The sequence below is a fragment of the Elaeis guineensis genome, chromosome 3, assembly GCF_000442705.2.
Source record: "Elaeis guineensis isolate ETL-2024a chromosome 3, EG11, whole genome shotgun sequence".
Taxonomy (NCBI): domain Eukaryota; kingdom Viridiplantae; phylum Streptophyta; class Magnoliopsida; order Arecales; family Arecaceae; genus Elaeis; species Elaeis guineensis.
This window is the reverse complement of record NC_025995.2, coordinates 6,862,931-6,886,553: the sequence shown is the minus strand read 5'-3', so window position 1 is coordinate 6,886,553 and position 23,623 is coordinate 6,862,931. Positions and strand designations below refer to the sequence as shown.

The window sequence follows — 23,623 nt, the reverse complement described above, 5'->3', positions numbered from 1 at the left end:
ATGAATGTTGAGATTTGGCTTGGTACTTGCTTTTGGATTTAGATGCTCTGAACTAATTTTGATTTAATTATTTAATAAATAATAAAATTAATTTTTTTATTAGATAAATTTTAGCTGATTATGATTGATTGGCTTCGTGTTATCGTGAGCCCCATCCCTCGGTAGCATGACCGTGTTATGTTTTAAATTTGGGATGTGACATTTTATGATATCAGAGCTTAGGTTATGATTACTTAAGACTGTGGATTAAATGACTAGAGCATAATACAAGTAATATCAAAGCTTAGATTATGAACAATAGGGATTATGACTTAAGTGAGATTTAAATATAAAGATTATGATCATAAGATACATAATAGAAGTAGCGAAAAGAATTCAAAGTCTGAATTTTGGATCTATAGGCATTATAATAAAATTTTTTACAAAAAGTGGTATACGATGTGTATTAAAAAATTGGATGAATTATATCCTAGATCTCAATAAATAAGGCTTAACTTAAGTATGAGAGGTGTCGACTCTGAAATAAAATAGGATATATTGATATATTATATTGAGTATATTTATTTAATTATTATTTAGATGATTTCAGAGTTCTAAACTTAATATGGATGAAGGTCATGGTGGCTTTTCAAATTTTAATATTAATTATTTGATCATTACAATTTTAAATTTATTAGAATAAATTTATTTAAGATATGGCTTAAGAAAAAATTACATCATATAAGAAACAAATATTTTTCAAGCATTGAACCTATAAGAGGATCATGTATAAAATTTGTAGATAAATAATATATATATATATATAGTTTATTTGTGGATTGAATGATATGCACATATTAGTGAAATCTTTAATAATTTATATTAACATCTTTTATATTAGATTACTTGAGCTTTCTTAAGTCTATTGAAGATAATGGAGTACATTGATTATTTCAAGTCAAAGTTTAGGTTTTGAAAGACTTATATGAGTTTTTAATAAATAAGTGACAATATTTCATGTCGATTTATTTATTGACGTAAGAGTCATGACGAAAAAAGCTGTCCATAAGAGATAACCAAATTGATTCTACTAACAATGGTATTGACTTGAGACCTTCTAATTTGTTGGAGGTTTGGGTTAATCATTTTATAAAGAAAGATTAGTTTGAAATTATTTCAATTGTCAGAAAATCTAGAGTTAACTTACTCCAAATTAATTCTAAATATATTAAATTTTAAATAAACAGTAAAAGCTTATACAATGATTTCAAATATAGAAAGTGGATCAAGATTTAATTTTAATGTAGCATGCTCGAGAAATAGTAAAGATAAAGAAACTTCAAACTTTGTTCTAGTTCTATCTAAAAAAATAAAAAAATAAAAGGTTGGATCTTTTACTAGGATTCATCCGATAGCCTTGGAGAATTTAACAGGTTCATATCAAAGTGCATAATAGAATTATGGTGGTTGAATTATGCTTAAACTAGTTAAGAATACTAATGCGATAAGTGATATGAATGGAGATTTGATTTTTATAAAAAAGACCACCATTAATAAATGAAAGGACAAGATTATTGATTCTTGGACTTATGTAGACGTTGCAATACTATCTTCAATAATTGGTTCTTTTATTATAGCAATGGTTAGAAGAATTTTGAGCATCTAATACTCTAGACTTTTCTATGTTTATGAAGAATAGATAGAGTCGATTATGATTTTCATGTAAAATTAATCAAAAGTAAATAATTTCATAGATAAGAAATTATGAAATTTCAATCTAAGATTAAGAGATTAAAAAAATTCATTATCTTGCAAATAGAAATAATCTAGTTTCAAAATACCATATAATTATTTATGTTAAAAACTCATAGAACAAGTACTTTGAGATGTAAATAATTTGAAAGCTTAAGGATAATATGAGGATTATGTATTTTAATATTTGAAACCTCAAGTATGTCAAGTTTCAAGGACAACTTTTTTTGAGGATAGAATGTGATATCCCACTCTAAACAAAAAAAAAAAAAAACATTGAAGACTCCCACTGGGCAACCTCATCGGAGAGAAAGTCGAATCTGAGAAGGATTCGACCTCTCCTCCACTCTATAAAACCTCTCCTTCTTCCTCCAAAGCCACCTACGATGAACATCGGTCCCCTCCCTCTTCCTTTTCCTAAGATTTTTCTGTTGAAGCTGTGGACACACTCATCATGTTCCCCTTGAATCGACGTCGGAGATATTATTGGAGCTCGAGATATGCCCCTCTCCTTCTTCCTCTCCCTCTTCCCTTTCTCTCCTTGACCTAGGGCTCACCATCGACCACCGGTTTGGTCGAAAAACACCATAAAGAATAATCTCCTATTTTTGGATTTTTTTTTCATGATTTCTTACTGATTGGTCCTTGCCGCTAGCCACCCATGCATCGTCACCTTGCCCTATGACCATCGGTCACTACTGTCAGACCTCCAACCATACCGTCGTACCTCACCGAAGCACGAGCCACCAAGCCCCCCCTTGTGTCCCTCCTTTGTTCGGCCAGGAAAAGAAAAGAAGAAAAGAAAAAGAAAGAAGAAGAAAAGAAAAGGAAAAGAAAAAAGAAAAAGAGAGAAAAAAATTTTCTCTCCTCTCTAGGATCTTTCTATTCTCTTTCTCTCTCTAACTGCATCACAGACCCTAGGACAAATTTGAGATGAAAATAAGATGATCTGAAATCGCTTCAAAATTCATGTAATAGGTTGGATCCCAGTCTGGCTCTTATTCAAAATTTATAGTATCTGATCATAGTTAATTCATATTGAGTTATCTTGATATGACCTCTAATGATCTCAATCATGATTGCCTCTTCTGAAGGATATGAAGATTCTCTCTTCACTTTCTCTCTCTACTTTTTCTCTCATGACCGACTTTCTCTCTTTAAGAAGATCTATGAATCCTATACTGAGTCATGCCTTCATCTTTTAGGGACTCATGTTAACTCCAACAAGATGATCCGAAGTTGCTTTGATATCCGTGCTGTATGTCAACCCATTTGACCATATTAAGTATCTTTCAAATCTATTATTAATGAACCCTATTGATTGATCTTGATCTTGAGCCGATCTATGCTTCACGATTCTTTGATCAAGTCATTTAAATCTAACCCTCAGCTCGAAGACCTTGAATTGTCCTTGATGTCTGAATGATCCGACACGTCCGATCAACGGTTCTCTTTCCTTATGATTTAATCTTATTATATTTATCGAATAAAAATTGATGATGATTTGATATTTTAAATAGGATTAACTAATTCTTCTAACGAAGTCGAAGATCTAAGACGAACGAGGTAAGTAGATCTTACGCTCCTTATATATTTTTAAATAACTATATTTTTATGTAAAAAATTATTGTTGATGAAATCATATTTTTCATAAAATAAGGGTCAATATATTGTTAGAAAACTCGCTACAGTTTCGTACGTGTAGTTCAAAAATTTTTCCTAAACATCTATGTAGCGAAAATAAATAAAATAAAATAATTTTAATTTACACATATCAGATCAGATCTGAAAAACATAGCATGAATCTTGATACAAACATGTACCCATGATTTGAAATCTGAAATAGAAAAATAAACTGTTAGAAAAATAAACAGAGATCAGATCTCCATATCTCGAATCCTGCAGATGTCTCAGATTCTAATCGTAGCCACGCACGCGTCCGACCTCTGCTGTTATCCTTTGCTGTTATCCACATGAAGCCATCTGATCGGAGCGTCGAGATCATCTGTGTGCTAGCACCTTACAGATCTCGCTTCTCATCCTTGGATCTAGATCTCTTCTTCTAGATCTTGAAAAAGAGATCGCTGCGCGAACTCTTTTGCGCAGATCTGACGGGATCTGAACCAGATCATCATGAAGAGAAGAAGAACCCTTCTTCTTCTCTCTTTTCTCTTCTTAGATCTGATCTCTATCAGATCTGGGCATTGGATGATGGGGAGAAGGGAGAAGGAGGTGTTGAGAAGAAGTTTCTTGATGTAAGAAAGAAAGCACCTTACATCCTTTTTCACATCAAAGACTCTTCACGCCCAAAAAAAATTATTTGTAGCATACAAACTTGCTCCTTACCATCCCAACCACTTCATCACACCCTTAAAGATCTTATCTCTTTTGATCTTAGCCATTCAAATCAAAATCAAAGATAAGATGGGCGTTGGATGTAAGAAAGAAAGGAAGAAAAATTTCACACGCACAATTAACGAATGTCCACTTTCTGCAATTTATTTTTTTGCACAATATAATTCCTTACATGCCCAAATAGATAATTTCCATCCTATTTTGAATCATATTTAAATAAAAAAAAATCTGGATGAGAGAGAGTCCCAGATAAGGTGGGGCACCACCTATTGGCGCCCCCTCTCCTTCACGCATGCAAAAACAAAAGGGGACACGTTTTCATACACTCCCTCCCATTCTTTTCGTGATTTCTGGAGAGAGAGTCCTAGAAGATCAGGACTCTCTGAATCAAGATTTATCTAGTTCAAATAGGACCTCAATCAGATTTAAATCGAGTCTGAAACAAGCCAAATTCGAAAAAGCTGTCAAGCCTGATCCAATCAAACTTGAAATCCAAATCTGATTTGAATAATTGAACCCAATTAATATTAAATTAAATTAAGTATAATTAAATTAAATTTGATTTAAATTAATTAAAATTTAATTCATAATTTAATCAGTCCTCAAAAAATTACGACACTTGCAATTAAGTCCCTGTGCTAACAATTAGCAGCTGTCAAAACTGTAATGCTTACAAATTAACAGTTTCTAATATTTAAACTATCAATCCGATTGATGATTTGAATATGATCCAAACTGTTGATCAAGCCATGCTTCTTTTATGTGTGACCCTTCAGATTATATTCTGTATGGTAATGAGATATACCGTGATCTCTATCACAATATCATCGAAACTCTTTTCAATGGACTGAAACAATTCCAACTCACCTTAACAAAGATCGTTAATCCGAAAATGATCTTAGTGAGTTCTCACGATCCACCAGTGACGTCTAGCAATATATAGTGACAACCCAGCAGAATAGAAAATGAACTCCTAGGTGCAGTTATCGTGTGATACAATTTCTCTATTGAGAGTCCCGACTTGACGGAGGTCATGGAGAACTCATCAAACTCCATCATCAGTCATATACTAGATTGGCTCGACTCGAGTTCATTTGTGAAGCTCGTAAAAACTCTTTTCCAGTATTCACACTTACTCTGATCAGAAATTTTCTGAACTCAGTCTTACGAATCGCATAGGACTTCTCATTTTCTACCAAGATCGATAGATTCCATCAGATGCATCCTACTCCAAACAGCAAACTTGAACCTACATAGCCAACATACACAGCAAGGATCCATATGACTAGGGACCAAAGAAACATGCAGTCAAACTATGTAGCCTCACTGCGAATAGCTAATACACCGCAGGTTAAAGGATCAGTTACACCACTGCAGCATCGAGAAAGATCACTGACAAGTGAGTAGACATCCAAGTGGTTTCTCGTATTGATCACGCTCAGTGCAAGTTATTCTCTAACAACCACCTGCAATCTCACCCTAGTGTCTCTATACCACAGACTCGAGACTCATCTGCCTTAAAGGAGGTGATCTGTGCACCGATCTTAAATGAATTGATCACTGTCCTCCGTGACGATCCTTCAATTGGAAGTATTTAAAAATTAACCACTAATGATGTATGTCTCAAATTCTCAACACCTTAAGAATATACAAAATCATCTTTGTTAATTTCTAAGATAAATCATGGACACATAAACATAATTGGTTATAAAGACTGCCCATCAAGTACAAAATATGCCCTAAAGAAAGGTATGTGTTAGCCAAGATTGGCTTCTAGGGCACACATCCAATAAACTTCCATTTGCACTAAAGCCAATCTGACATATAGCTGAGCCCCATCTTCTGAAGATAGACTTTGGTGTTTAGCTGGCTAAGTGACTTGGGCCTACTATATTTATATGGAGTTTACTCTCTTTACCTCCATATATTTCTACTTGAGGTAATCGCATATATCTGTTCAATGTGCATAGACTTCTGGTGAGACTTTGGCTCCTTAGCAAAGGTTATGGACCATTATCTTTGCAGTACAATATCATAGCATCTAATGGTATGATATCTAGTTCCACAACTATCATAAGAACCAGAACACATCCTGCACATCTACAACGTATTTGCTTCCATTGATCGATTGTTTGGAACTCTTCCAACAAATTGAACCAACATAACTCAAGAATATATGCTGATGTAGATATTCTATATCAGTATTAGTGTATCCTCTCACTCTTGGCTTTAACCCTTCTTAAAGATGAAGAATAATCTTTTAGTGCTTCTCAAGTACTTAGGGATATTTTCACAGCAATCCAATGCTCCCAGCCTGAATTCGACTAATATCTGCTGGTGACTTTCACAACAAGATATATCAAGTCGAGTATATAACATATCATACACTTATGTCCAAAAGGATAATGGATCCTTCTTGAATGTTTCAATGCAGAACTCTTTTAGCATCTCTTCTATGTATATATCTGTGAAAATCAAACATCCTTTTAGGATCTATCTCTATAGACCTTTTATTTTTAAAATATTTAATCTAGGTCTTTGAAAAGAAAATTCTATATGTAACCACATCATAACCGATGTCAGTATGAAACTCTCCCACTGATCTTCATGTAACTATATGATTCCTCATGTCACGTCGTTGTAGGTTTTTGGGATCATTCCTATGCTCCCAATCTCCCTCGAGAAATACTTTCTCTGAATCCTTTGTAAGAATATCAAGTATCTTTCTAAAGGATGAGAGATCCTACTAGATCTACAAGGTGGAGGAGTTATTACATATATTGGCTCATCTTAAATAGGTTATACAGATCTTGTGATTCTATTTTTAGAGATTTTTCTCTTTGAGTTCATCCTCCCACTGTTTCTAAAAAAATATTATGATTGCTCACAATCACATTGTGAACTACTGAAAAGAGAAAGTGATATCTCAAACACCTTTTGGGATATCCGATAAATGAGTTCTCATAGAGCTATCCTCTAACTTGTCCACCATATCATATCTCATATAGTGTGATGAAACAAACTTTAGAGAAAATCTAATTTAAATTTTAAAAATTAAATCTTGCTCTTAAAAAAATAATGATTAAATTAGTGATATTCATGATGGACCAGATTATATCTCATATAGTGTCATTGCTCCTCACATATACACCATCGAGTTGAGGTGTACAAGGAGAATTCCATCATGAAACTATGTCATTCCTTTTAGATAATCAACAACTGTTCTATTTGATATTGCATTCTCGATCCGATCAAAGTACTTTTAGAGATTTTTCGATTTATCTTTTCTACTTCGTATCTGAATTCTTTGAACTTTCCAAAGTCTTTCTAATTTTTATCTCACATACATACCTATACCATGACTGCTCATCAGTAAGGATAATGAAGTAATGATAACCTCTTAGTCTGGCTCATCAAATGGACCATACACAATGTATGTGTACTAGGACAAGTATCTCAGTAGTCCTATTCTTTTAGCCCATAAAGGACAGCTTGGTCATTAATTCTCAAAGAGATGATTCACAGACTAGATATGACTTAACAGTTAATAAGCCCAAAGACCCATATTCTTCGGCCAGTAAATCATTTCTTCTCATATATGATATAGTCAAGTCATGGACACATAAACATGATTGGTTATAAAGACTGCCCATCAAGTATAAAATATGTCCTAGAGAAAGGTATGTGTCAGCCAAGATTGACTTCTAGGACACACATCCAACATATATATGATATGAAAAAGCATATTTTACTATGAGCGTTGGTTCTATGAATATATTTTATAAAAATAGCATAGTTATGAAGTATGAATTTTATGAATTTTTCACCTATATATATATATATATATATATATATATATATATATATGTATGTTTGAAGAAAAAGATATAAAGATTTTAAAGACTCTCAGATAGCTATAAACGAATCTCTTCAGAAAGATCGACATCCAAAACTAGTATCCACATAAAACATGACCCCGTCAATGGATATAAAGTTGGCATACGAAATAAGAACTCTATCAATTAAGAAATATGACTCTATTATGGGTATAACAGTGATCTTAGCATGTATATCTATGAGCAAAATTTTGAAACATGATACAAATATCTGATAAGAATAATTTATGATTCATATTTATGAAATAATCATGATTTATGCAAGTATGATTTAGTTTATAACTTATTTTATTATATGCTCTATAAAATATTTATTTTTATAATATCAGTTATTTTTTAAATATTGCATTATCATGAAAAAATTTATACTTGATTTGATAAGAAAGTGCCAGTTCTATTTACTGAACTAGTGTAGCTCATATTCTTTTTATTTTTTTTATAAAAAAAAAATTAGGATCGATAAAGGATTTAAACTTGGAGATCTACGTAGCAAACTTAAAAATTTGACAGTGAAAGTTTAGTTTATTTTATGATTATAGATTTGTAGTTATTTACGAATGTTGAGATTCGGATTAGTACTTGCTTTTGAATTTAAATGCTCCGAACCAATTTTGATTTAATTATTTGATGAATAAAAGAATTGAATCTTTTATTTGATAAATTTTAGCAGATTATGATTGATTGACTTCGTATTATCGTGGAGTCCATCCCTCGATAGCATGGCCATGTTATATCCTGAATTTGGAGCGTGACAACTTACATAATAAATACATCCTATCACTAACTAATAGATAAAGTTAGATCCTGTCACATTCAAAAATTATATTAATTCTATAGATCAATTACAATAATCAAACGATATGTAATAGAAGTCAAAAAAAAATTTGACAATATTTCTTCTTAGTTCTTCACACATAACCGAAGATATGTGAGAAAAACTAAAGAAAAATACTATCCGAAATTTTTCTCAAACCCTCAACATACTATTTGATTATTGTAATTACTTATAGAATTAATTGTAATTCTCAAACTGTCCAAACTAAATAATCAATTGATCAATGTACATAATTCTTCCATCCGTATAAAAATATATAAATATATGGATATCAAAAAATATGTACATTAATCAAAAGATAGATCTATAATTCTATACAATACAAAAATATTATAAAAATAAATACCTAATTAATTGATTAAATTAACACATAATTATAAAATATAAATTCATCAAAAAAGATATGATTTTGTAATGAAATCAGATATTGGTAATGAAATCAGATAGCAAGTAATAAGATATGATTTGTGTAACAAAGTGGCAGAAATCAATAACATCAAAAAATTAAAGGTTGTCAACAACCACTACATTAGTATATTCAATAATATATGACAATATCAAGATTGATTGGTGCGGTGAATCCTTAAATTATTTGACACTGCATTAAAATCCCTAAAGTGTTTACTACATTAGAATGAATTGGATTTGGTGCCTTTACATAGTGTGTATTGCTTTTGTTGATTCTTGTTCAAAGAAAAAGAGGAAAGCCACAGGTCACTATCTCTTGCCCGAATCACCGTCGCTTCTCTAAATGGTGGCCGAAAACCATTCGCAAAAGAGAATTCGCCAATGAGGTAGGATGGAGAGGAGTATCGACGAGAGAGAGGGAGGGAGGGAAAGCACAGGCGATGGGGAGGGGTCGGGGGTTTCATAAGAAGAGAGGAGGATTTCATGGGAACCAAGAGAGGCAGATAGAAGTGATAAAAATATATGATTTTTATTAAACTTTTAGCAATGCAAGATGATTTCCGTCACTAAAAACTATTATTAGTGACGAATATTTCATTTCTATTACTAATAATTCTTGTCAAATTTTTTCTCTTTAAAAAAATTAAACCAAAAAAAATTATAAAAAAATTAATGTGATGAAAAATAAATTTCTATTGCTAATAAGCATTATTAGCGATGCAAAATATTTTTCTGTCACTAATAATTTTTGCTAAAAAAAATTTTTCTTTCTAAAAATTTTTCATATAAAAAAATTTAACCAAAAAAATTTTATAAAAAATTAATTTACGATGAAACAATATTTTTCATCGCAAATAATCATTATTAACGATGAAAATATGTTTCCATCATTAATAACTCCCGACAAAAAAAAATTCTTCTAAAAATTTTTTTCTCTAAAAAAATTTAACAAAAAAATTAGTGATGGAAAATATTTTTACATCGCAAATACTTTTCGTAAAAAAAAATTCAAAAATTATTTTCTTCTAAAATAAATTTTATCCAAAAATAAATTTTTCAACGTAAATAAATTTTTGATCGATGCATGGAGCATGTGCATGCCATTCGATGCACCGCATGTGTTCGGACTTGCATGGCATGCGATGGACAAACGCAGATGCACGCCACCTATATTATGATTGCGAATGGAGATGACAAGAACTCCAATGTGATGAAGAGTACTAAACTTTCAATAATTTTTAGATCGTTCGATGCGAAGCAACATGCACGTCATTCTATGCACTGCGGGATGCACATTATTCGATGCTTATGATCTTCGAAGTGTAAATGAGTCAGGTTGACTCGTGACCCAATCCGAATCAATCCGATTAGATCGATCCAAAATTTTTCATCGCAAATAATTAGGCATTAGCAATGAAAATATAGCATCCATCAATGATTAATCGCCCTCAACTTTTGTCGCAGTCAAATCGATATTTTTTTTGAATAAACCTGACGGTCTAAAAACCCCTAAAATTTGGTAGTACAAAAAAAGAAGGATAGGAGATGAACGGGATGAGTGAAAGAAGTTTGGAGAGTTACAAGTTCGAACTTTACGACTAGTTGAAGAGAATGTTAGTACAATAGAAGAGCAAAAGTTGGCAAAAAAAAGAGAAGCAGGACAAAAATTGACAAAAATTTTTTTTTATCGTAAATAATCTATCGTAAACTAGAAAAAAATCCCCTTTTCTATTTCAAACTTAAAAGCAACTCTCCCTGTCAGTTTTAAGTAAAAGCTACTCTCCGTTAGAAACATAACTTAAAAGGGGTTACCCAAATGCAGTGAAATTATCCAATTATCCTTACAGTCGTTTAAACAAATATAAACTCCTTCTCCCTACCCTAGTCACCTAAATCTTCACCGCATGCTCCCCTGACTTCCAACGTGACCGCACACCCCTTGCTTCTCTGCTCATCTCCGACCACTGATCTCCTCAAGTTGATGCTCTTTCTTTCCTCCTTACCGTCTAACACAATCCCCTCATGTTGTTGATCTACCCACCGATGGCCACCTCCTTCTATCTTATTGATCCTCCCATCGGTTGCCGCCTCCTTCCATCACGCCGAAGGAGCATACTCTTTGCCTTCCCATTGGTTCTTCTGCCTCCCTCCATTATGCCAAAGTAATGTCTATGCCCAAAGGCCGGTGCAAAAAATCCCAACTGGTAAGCATTTTTTTCCTCAATTGAAACCCTAAAAATGTATGGTTTGATTCAAATTTTTATTGTTCATAATTGAATGAGAAATAATTCAAATTGCATGCTCAATGATGCTTAATTGATACAAGTGAAAGATAATTTATACTGCATTGTGTATTAATTGTACACCATTATGCATATTTAGTACTTTCATATGGTTTCAGGGCTTTGGATAATTGAATGGGAAAAGAAAGTTATTTTTTTCACTAAATGTTTCCTTATATAGTATGTATAATGCTAAGACCTCCACTGTGTTATTATCATACTATAGTTAGAAATTTTGATACTCTGCCAAGTTGATATAAATTCTTTCGATTTGCATTGATACTTTGCTATATGAGTTTTATACCGTGTTAATTGCAAGTAATACTATTTTAGATTAGATCCAAACTATGATAGTTTTATTTCATAGTATGTTAGATTTTAATAGATCCATGTTAACTTGTTCTTTATATTTTATTGTGTTACATATTCAAAATAAACATAAGAGGACTGAGTTATATACCGGGAGGTTAGAGAGTAGATGCTCTCTAAGTTAATTGTATAAAATGCTGAATGCAAAAGAAAAAGGTAAAAAAAGTGTAAAGAAATCAATTTCAGATGTCCAAATAAAGCTTCTACAGAAGACAATTTGCACACTTTCTTGATATCCCAGAGTTGTTTGGCTATTCGATAAGCAAAGAAGTGCATTCATCGCCGACGACGGCTTAGAGCCGAAGCTTGAAAAGGATAAACTCATCGTAATGCTTAGCCTCCCTCTTACCGGCCTATCGATGGAACTTGATGAGGGGGCACCCCCGAAAGGCAAAACATATAATGACTTACTTGGGGGTTCTCGAGATAGGGGACATAGAAATAATCTTGAGAATCTATTAAAGCTTTATGTTGGCTCTAAAAGAGAGAAAGAAGTGAAAGCTTTTGTTCGTATCTTCATTTTGGCTATGTAGAACACGATACTCGTCTCCTTGTGTATAAAAGGGATGCCACGATCCGTACACCAATATGTTGACCATGTTGACAAGTTGGGTGACTTCGACTGGAGAATGGCTGTTTATATATTGTTCATGGAGAACATCATATCTAGTCATCAAACGATATATAATTGAAAAAATAAGGCAAAGCCATCATCCGATTACTTAAATGGTTGTGCTATCGATTTATTGGTAAGTATCAAGTGCAATTATATTGTATTAATTTTATATTTTATAATGAATAACTTTATAGTAACAATAAGCTTGCTAATATCTTTTATTATTATTTGATGCAGGCTTGGTTTCTAGGGAGGGTTCCCTCCATCTTGACATCCTTAGGAGATAGAGCAGCAAGATCCTGTCTCTTCAAGTGGAAGGTAAAATGGTTGAAATGTATTAATAAAATTGAAGAGAAGATCAGCAAGATTACCATCGATAAGGTAATATTATCATATATTATTTTGTACTGAAAAACTCTGATATTATACTACCTTATAATATAATAATACTGCCTTATTGATATTTTATATTTCCATCAGATTAAAGAGTATCGGCTTACCTCCTTCGAGCATAAGTACCTTCAAAGTGGACATCTATTGATGCAAATGTTATTCAGGTGTATGCTGATAGGACTGCTAATATTGAGAGGGAGAAAAAGAAGAAACAAATGAATGTTGCTGGCACATCTTATGATGTGGATTTTCAGAATCTTGTGCGGAAGATTGAGATGCTTGAACAAAGCAATAAGAAAAAAGATGAAAAGATCTTGACTTTGAAAGCAAAAGTCAAGTCAATGAGAGGAATTGCAAAAAATTTTGCTGCATTCTGGAAAGAAAGAATCGTAGAGTGATGTTTTATGGTTTTGACTTATACGACTCTGGGTCTGAATCATATGCATCTATATCTGACATTGAGGATGATGATGATACCAAATCCAAGAAAAAATTTGGAGGAGAAGGAGAAGGGACAAAGGACAATGAGAAGAACGAGGGACAAGAAAAAAAACAAGAAGAAGAAGAAGAAAAAGAAGAGGCAAAGAAGGGAAATAAAAATGAGGAAGAAGAAGAGGAGGAAAATGAGAGCAAAAATGATCATCATCACGATGATCATGACCTTGGTGGAGGTCATGGAGGTAATGAGGATGCCAACACTGAGGAAAAGAATGATGAAGGCCCTTCTTCAATTATCAAAAGATTGAAGGGGAGGGTGGATAAAAAATCAACTTTAACCAAGATAGTAAAAGACTATCTGATTGGCAGAAAGTACAAAAGAAGATGCAAGAATCCTACGACAATCGTTGCTACTCCTAATGATATGGTGAACATTTGCCAAAATATTTTTTGATACTGCCTGTAGTAGTTTTATATGTTTCTGATACCATCATCTGATACTTCTCTAGTAATATATTGATACTGCTTTATAGTTAGTTCATATTTTTTTTAGCTATTTAATACTTTTTAATGCTAAGTGATACTTCCTTAGTTTTAATTTTTCTGATATTATTATGGTAGTTTTCTGATACTTTTCTAGTAGTATATTGATACTATTTTGTAGTTAGTTAATACTTTAATTAAATTATCTGATACATTTTAAGTACCAACTGATACTTCGTTGTATACAGAATGTTATGGTAATAGATGTGATACAGCTCAAAATAGTACGTATGAACGGTTGCAAGGTTTTATACTAATGATAAATATATTTGAAATTATTATTTTTTTTAGTATTTATAAATGAATTATCATTATTTTTAGAGATCTTATATGAAAGGAGCATACCACATATGACTCTATATGGGTTGAAGACTTAAGCCTATGCAAATTATTATCTTCAGAGATAATATCTCATGATGTAAGTGAATTATATTGTATGACAATTGTAAAATCTTCTTTTTAAAGTTTGTAAATTCTATTTATATGAATGAATAGATAATCAATTGTTGGATGCGCATAATGAAAACTATGCCCAATGAAAAAGGCTCCAATAGACAATGCAACATCTCCTACATGTACACAGAGTCCACGGTATGTATTATGTATTTTTTATTCTCAGTGTCACGTCTAAACTTTGTAAAATGATATTGAGCTACTAATATATTTTTCTTTTCAATTATTGGCAGTATGAAATGTTAAACCATTTCTAAAAACCAGGTGAACATCCAGATAAATATGCTATGAAAAAAATATAGAAGGAATGACAAACACCATGCATTTATCTTTCGACCATATTTCTCCTTACATACTTGCCATATGCGGCTACATAATGCTTCAGCTTAATACCACTGATAAGTGACACTGGCACCTTTTGGTATTTAATACCAAACATGAAAAATTTTTGCATCACGACTCTAAAAAGTTCAGTAGCAAAAAAAACTACCGAAACTATTATAAGTACAAAATCTCAATTTCATTAATCACTCTTTAATGTTTATGGCAATTCTGATAAGGGACACTGGCACCTTTTGATGTTTATGGTAATTAGCTGATTGGATTGCTCTTGTTCGCTTATTTTATGGTGCTGGCATCATTTTATCCCATAAAATATCTCAAGCTATGTGGATAGTAATAGAAGTTGGTTGATTTTTTCTTGAATCCTTTGCCGTACCGATGTTTTTTAAAAAAAAATTTATCTATTTGATGCAGATTTCAACTTATTTATCAAAATAATATAAAAATTAAAAAATATCATTTGAAATAATATTTTTTTTGAAAAAATATCATTCCAAATGACGCTTCTTTGATTCAGTCACCAATCCCCCAATCTACGTAGAATCCCACCAAAAAAAAAAAAATCAAAAAATACCATTCTAAATGACGCTTTTGAAAGCACTATTCTAAATGACAATTTTGAAAACACCATTCCAAATAACATTTCTAAAATAATTTTTTTTATTTCCTCCACCTTAACCTTTGATGCATGATATATCTTATTTATATTTTTTAAATCAATTTTTTTTAAATATGTGATATGTTTTTTTTTTTTATTTATATTTTTTTATGCATGATATTATTTTTTTAAACTAATTTCAATAGCTCTTTTAACGTGACATTTTTTTTTCCAACTTTTCAAGACACATTTGATAATCATTACAAAACATATAGCATCCTAAAACTTGAAATTAAACAAGCAAAATATATAAAATTTTGATAAAAATAATAATTAATAACATAAGATAGAATAAAAATATAAAGTTTACAAAAAAATCTCATAGTACTACAAATCCAAAAAATACTAAGTTCCACAAAAATGTCGTGATGCTCATGACCACTTGGACTTTCTCAAAAAAGTCCTCAACGATCCCTCCTGCTCCTGTGTCATCTATGATGGCCCCTCTTCTATATCAGTGGACGTCTCCTGAGCATACATATCAGGAATAACAGATACTACTAGAGCATCTACGAGATGAGTGACCCTCTCAACCCCTTCATCTGGATCCAATGATAGACCTGTAACAAAAATATCAGACCATTCAGATGAAGACTCATGATGCCAACTCAAATCCGATACCGACATCTAGAACATATACAAAGATGAAGTCCCTGACATCTGTGGATCAAAAAATAATGATATATATGCAGTATATGACAATGATATCTGTAGAATACATAATGATGACATATCTGAAACATGTGGTGATGGTATATATCTCACATTTGGTACATAGGATACTTCAATCACTGTCAATGACTCTAACATGATTTCTCCATCTTCCGCAGTATCTGGATCCACTCGTCCTCATCAATCGTAAATAAAGCTCGATGAATGTTCAACATAAGATCCAACAAACGATCAATCTACATAACAAAAAAAAATTAGCAATATATTATAAATCATAAAATAAAAATATAATATAATTATATAAAATATTTTACATTAACGATGAAAAATAAAATAAAGATTTAATGAATTAAAATTCAATATGAAATTAACATAAAACATACCAACATGTGCACAGTAAAATTCACTTTCATATCTTAAAACTGCATATCGAGATTGCCTGACAATCGATACTATAATGCTAAGAAATCAAAACATGTAGTCCTCGATACATAGATGACCTTCCAATATGTCATCATCATGAACTATATGATCTCGCTGTGCATTTCAAATGCTGATATACTCTGCATATCTGATACACCAATCAATATGAGCTCTTCCCCATCGATCAACACGATGAAGTCGCTTACTAGTATCAAACTACTATAGGATGTCCCGAATCCAACCAAACTGCTATAGCACACGATCTAAAAAGTATCACTCCGCCATATCAAAATAAATAAGTGACATCCTAACAGTCTATATATCATATCCATCCGTACAAATCTGTAGTAATATGAATAATTTCTATCTATGTATGACTCCTACAAAAACTGATAGAGTTAAGAATAAAATCGTATTAGTAAACTTATTTTTCAATAAATTATGAATATTATAAAATAATATTTATACATAAATTAAAATTATCCATTCACGTGCATCAATCAATATATCCAGCTGACATCTATAAATTCATACCATCTTTATCGACATACGGTGAACATTGAATGAAACATTTCATCTGCTTAACAGTATGTTCATATTAATTAAATTTTATTTGATTAAAAATATTAATAAATTATAAATAATAAAATTAATATTTGTATACCTATATCCCAATATGCGTTTAATCTGAATGAAACATCGAGATCATGCTGCTCTAATGGCATCTCAAACAACTGTCTCCGTAATAGACTGATAGTTAGCATCCTCTCCTATATTCATACCTATAAATTTTAAAAAAATCATATATGATATGTCCAATCAGAGCTACAATAAAATATAAAAAATTAAAATTTATATATCACATATTTTCAATAATACAAGATAATCATCGATTTCTAACTGATCGGCTGCAATATCCCGATACATAGCCCTATATAGGCAAACTAATACTGCACTGCCCCAACTGAATCTATAAGTAAAATTTAAATCCTCTAATAATGATAAAAACATCAACTTTACCTTATTAGATGAAGTATCAGATAAAAAAATTCCCTCTAGTAATCGCAATACATAACCTCTGACATATTGTTGCACAATCTCCTTTGATGCATCATCTTCAATGTGCAAATATCGATAATGATCATCCAAACACTCTATCCTCAATCATGAATGATCAAAGAACTGCGTCTCGAATTGAAATCCTAATAATCGGTAGCACATAGTCTGCCACTTTGGAATGTTAAAAATGAGATCAGCTCCTGTAACTGCCTTACCATGAATTGATAGTCTGATGAGAACACTAACATCCTACAACATGCTGATTGCCTCACCGAATGAAAGATGAAATATGTCTTTGAACACCATTTCTCAAATAAAACAGTAATAAAATTAACGTCCATTTATATCTGCCCAATTCAATACACTTTATAAAACTTCAGATATCGTAAATAATCTATAACTCTATCTGTGATGTCCTTCATCCTTCATATGTCAGCATCGACTCGTAATCGAAGGTGCCTAAGCTCCTACAATAAGATAAAATAATTAAATAATGTATATCTCTCAAATAAAATTCTCTTTACAAAAATATAAATAGTAAGACTAAGAATAGAATGCTTACATTGCCATCTAAGATAGCCTGTGAGCGATGAATTTTCTGTAATGTAAGAATACTACGGTCTCAAAGATCCGGATGCCATCCCTCGTAAGCCATAATACACTAATGACTCCAAAACAGTGACATACATCCCAAATATATTAGATCATGAAAAATATGATACTAATTTATTTCATAAGAAATATAACTCTACAATCATACACAGAATAATGGATAAAATAATATACAACTCTGGACATAAATTACACAACAGTTCAACTATCAAAAATATATAAAATAATATATAACTCTAAAAATACATAAAGCAATATATCTACTGCCTTTAATGTCTTCCACTACTTGAAGTTGGTGTGTATAGAAGTAACCTAGGACAGCGACGACGATCATGATCTTATTCTCTACAAATGTCACAATGATTCTTGCTTCTTATTTGCCTATCATCCATCTCATTTTGCAGCCTTATTGACTTTGACCTGCCTTTCTACTTATATCTCAAATGATGATGATCAGAAATATATGTGAATATATATGTAGACATCCAATAGTCTTCATGTGGTAATGGATAAAATTCGCCACTCCAAGCATTCATGTATGCTGTAACTATGTATGCATCATCCACGAATCTACTATAATGTACAATAATTTTTTGACAAAGCTAAAATGTGGGAATAAGGATATCTATAGATCCTCCACTTTTCATAAAAATATTTTTTGTTATTTAAAGTCACAGTTTGAGAATTTTCTCCACCTCTTAACCCTGCACTTGCTCTCCTCGTAAATACTTCATATATATACCTTGTTGGATATTAAATGTTGTAACAGTATGCTGGTTAGCTTTAACTTGATCTTCTGCAATCTTAATTACAACATGAGTAAAAAGACTATTTGAATTCTTCTGCATATATCTTAAAGATTGGACATGTCCCGTATTAAAATATTTCACAAGATGGTAAAAATCACTTGAACATAAGCTAAAATTGATATATTTCTAGCTCCTCGTACGATACTATTAAAATCTTTGATAAATTTATAGTTAAAACACCATAGTGCATACCGATATCATGTGCCAATATCCACTTTTCTAGTTCTAACTCAGACAACCAACTCTAAGCTTCTACATTCACTATCTTGATCCTACCCATGATACAATCGAGCTTGCGAACTTGATGTATGCTCCCGACTTGCCATACTACTTTTTTAAGCTGTGCATTTTTAAAATGTATTGAAATTACTGCAAATATGTCTGAAACAGTAACGATGATAAGTATGTGACAGATTTCATCCAATAGACTCATCTGTAATGACATTTAATATACCTGAATATCTGTCAAAAATTAGATATATTTCATTTCTATCTTGTGCGATATGTATTCTGAGTCGAAAAAGAAACCAACTCCAACTAGCAGTCATCTCCTCATCCATAATTGCATATGCTAAGGGATAAATCCCAATCTCTGCATCAATTTCTGTTGCAATTAGCATTCTATCTTTAAACTTTTTATACAAGTGCATGCCATCGATGCTTATCACAAGACGACAGTGCCTCCAATCCTGAATGGATGGTTGGAAAGTCAAAAAAATATAATTTAAAATTCGTACATCGAAATTTTCAGTAAGAAAAAAAATTTCATAAAATAACGGTGTCAGAATTTGCATTTTGAAGTGCAGTCATATAATAGAATAATTTTGCATAAGACGACTCCCATTCTTCATAAATATCAACCAATACTTTCTGTTTTCCATACCATGCTTTCCTATATGATATTGTGTATTGAAATTGCTCATTAACGATTGCCACAATAGCTTCAATTTTAACATCTAGATTTTTTTCAATCAAATATAAGACTAATATGCCAATCATCCTTCTACTGACATGTTTATGGTCTCGACTCAATCCCATAAATAAACAAGTGTAAGAACCCTCATATCTTATGATCTAAAAATATCCATACTTTTTCAAAATTGCACACAATCTTCATTTATATTTTTGTTCAATATATGATGATGCACATCATATGACCCATAATTTTGAATATAACTGAACTACATTATATATCTGATGCTTCCGAATATGATAAAGATCAACAGTTCTTTTTAGCTCATTTTTACTCTGAAACATCATATCTATAAAAAATTCAATCATCGAAAAATTTCAAAATTGATGTTAGAGTTCAATCTTCGACCAGCACTAACACCACCATCATAATCTAAATTTAAGTTACTAAAAAATTATGAAGGTTCATGCAAACGAAGTTCAAATTCTCCTACATTATCATCTTCATATAAACGAGATTCAAGTTCTCCTATAATATCAAGCTGATTATCTTCATCACCATCTTCATATTCATCATTGTTACTATCCTCATCAAGCCATTCTTCATCAACCTCATTCTCATTTGAATTAAAACTTCGATTATTAGAATTTGTTTCAGTACTGATCCAATCATCGTCCTCCCAATTGAGTGTCGTATCCTACACTTACTGCTACTTCCAACATAAGAGAAGTCACCATAGGAGAAATCACTATAGGAGAAGTCACTATAGGACTTTGAATAATTGGACAATTCGAGCCAATAGTATTATAATGCTGTTCTGCAAACATGACCTCAACACCAACGTTTCGCACCATTGGACTTGTGAAAGATAAAGAAGGTCCAGGAGTATTACCTCCTTGAATTAAAAGCCTACTAAAGTATCCAAACTTCGGTACCATCATTTGAGTAGTGTTTTCAGTAGAGGATATATTTTTTTTCAATATATAATTCAATATATTGATATTCTAAAAATTTTAAAAAAAATATCCGTACTTTTTAAGCATCTTCATCATCATCAATTGAAGCTAAGATATACTTGCTCTGCATTAACTATCCCGATAAATTAGAAGATCACCACCTCAATTTGATTTTATATTTTTCTATCTATAGGAATACCACTATATAGATGGTCTAATAATTTTTGACATGATAATGATGAAAACAATCTAACTATCCTGCTTGTAGGCTGACTGTACTGTACGCCATCTTTGTCATTTTCGATTGTGCTATTATAATACAATAGACGAACCCGAGCATTGGTATTATTTTAATAAATAAGTTGAAACCTGTACTAAATTGGTAAAAAAAAATTTTAAATACATAATACGGTAAAGGACTCATTTTTTTTCTTGCTCTGTCACTCTGTTCATAATAATTCACTGGTTTGACACTAACGAATATAAAATGATTTGACATAAGCAAGCTTCTTCAAGCTATGGTTGAAACATTGTCAGGATATTGTGCTTGAAAACTACTCTGTGGAGCACATATCAGATTATCAAGATCAAAAAGGAGACATTAATTATGGGGTCTATGTTTGCCTATGAGTTGAGTCCTCCAAGAGTAAGTGAAAAATTTTGGACAGCAGCGAAGACATACAATATGGATTGGTACAGGACTCATATGGCACACCATATTCTGATGGATCACAGAAGCATTCGAAGGGAGAGCATTGAGAAATACATAGCTGAGCAACATAAGGATTAAGCATTATTTTATTATCAAACATTTTGGACATTTGATGTGTGGATATTATTTTGGACATATTCAATTACTTCGGTACTACTTTAAGTTACAATACTATGATACGTTCTTTTGGATATGTAATAATTTGATTTTTGATGAATTTGAAAAAATTATCATTTTTCATACCATTGCAATATTGCTTTAGCACAATACGGTACTATTTTATCATAGTAAAATATTACTTTACTATATTAAAATATTATTTTATACTAATGTGGTATTGTACGAAACATAAAATTATTTCGTATAAAAATATTTGAGCAATCGCAAGTTCAAATATTACTCGAGCACGCTCAACTCACTTAATGATCTTTCTAATTCAACATATTTGCTCCTAGTAATTTTAAATTGAAATGAAGAGTTGCCTTATCATAGTGCATCACAATATTATTTTATCATAGTATGATATTATTTTATCATAATAAAATATTATTTGATTATATTAAAATATTATTTTATATTAGTACGATATTATATGGAGCATACCATACTTTCGTATAAAAATAATGTATCTGAAGCCTCTCCACCCACCTCTTCATCTTCCATATCAGCTGAAGCCTCAAACTTAGCATAATTAATCCATACCTTCAAGTGCTTTATTCGATTAAATAATCTCTCATAAAGTTATCTTGTTTTATTGTATTCACCCTATGATATCTTGAAATCAATGTAAGCCTTTCACAATGACTTTGACATGTCCAATGCAAATTGAGCAATCGTAAGTTTAAATATTACTCGAGCATACTCTCTCACTTAATGATCTTTCCAATTCAGTATACTTGCTCCAAGCATAACAATTTTAAACTCAAATAGAGAATTGCTTTATCATAGTACATCGCAGTATTCTTTTATCATAGCACGATATTATTTTATCATAATAAAGTATTGCTTGATTATATGAAAGTATTATTTTATACTAGTGCGGTATTGTATGGAGCATACCATACATTCGTATAAGAATACTGTATCTGGAGCCTCCCCATCCACCTCTTCATTCTATACCAGCTGAAGTTTCAAACTTGACATAACTAATCTATACCTCAAGTACTTTGTTCAATCAAATAACCTCTCACAGAGTTGCCTTGTTCAGTCGTATTCACCTCCTGATATCTCAAAATCAATATAAATCTTCTATAACAGCTCTGACATATCTAATGCAAATTTAGCAATCGCAAGTTCAAATATTACTGAAGCATGCCCTCATTTAATGATCTTTTCAAATCAGCATACTTGCTCCAAGCATAGCAATTTTAAACTCAAGTAAAAAGTTGTTTTATTATAGTATAGCATGGTATTATTTTATCACAGTGCGGTATTATTTTATCATAATAAAATATTACTTTATTATATTAAAATATTATTTTATATTAGTGCGGTATTGTACGGAGCATAGCATACTCTTCACGCATATTCTTCTACAATAAAATATTATTAGTGGTACAACAGTATCATAAAATAATTATTGATACATAGTGCTACAGCCATATTCAAAAAGTGATCCTAGCCTTTTTTTATTGCTTTGTATACTCTTGACGTCCTACCCCTCTTCAGTTTATTACACTCGTCATGGTTGTAGGACAATGAAATACTTGAAAAAAATATCGATCAGATAAATAAAACAATAACTAGAGGTCATAACACAAAATGATAAATAATTCACTAAAATAGTATCAAATGCCTTCATTATAATAAAATAAAACAATAATATAATATCAAATGCTTTTATTGCGGTATAATAAAACAACACAAAATTGATTTTGATGAGCAGACCAAAATAGCAATTTCATCGAGTTGGAGGTCAAAACAATGCATTTTTTAAGCCTCAAGTGTTTTAGAAAAGAATTCAGGATCTTTGGAGGCCATTTGAAAAGTTTTGGAAGTCAAAAAAAAGAAAAAAAGAAAAATGAGTTTGGGCAAAAAAGGTCGATCCCTTTTGAAACGGACTAACAGGCACGCTATTTTTGTGTGGCACGCACAAAAGAATCGACCCCTAATATGGGTCGACCTCTGTGGACTTGCCATTCAGCCAAA

General features: G+C 31.6%; 1 long non-coding RNA gene across 1 annotated transcript; it reads right to left on the bottom strand.

Moving 5' to 3' along the window:
* Positions 1-15,597: 15,597 nt before the first annotated feature.
* Positions 15,598-20,113, bottom strand: LOC114913995 (uncharacterized). The gene is made up of 3 exons (XR_012139453.1): positions 18,036-20,113; positions 16,085-17,940; positions 15,598-15,879 (listed from the first exon to the last, which is right to left on the bottom strand). It is a non-coding gene; the product is annotated as an uncharacterized lncRNA (long non-coding RNA).
* Positions 20,114-23,623: the final 3,510 nt, after the last annotated feature.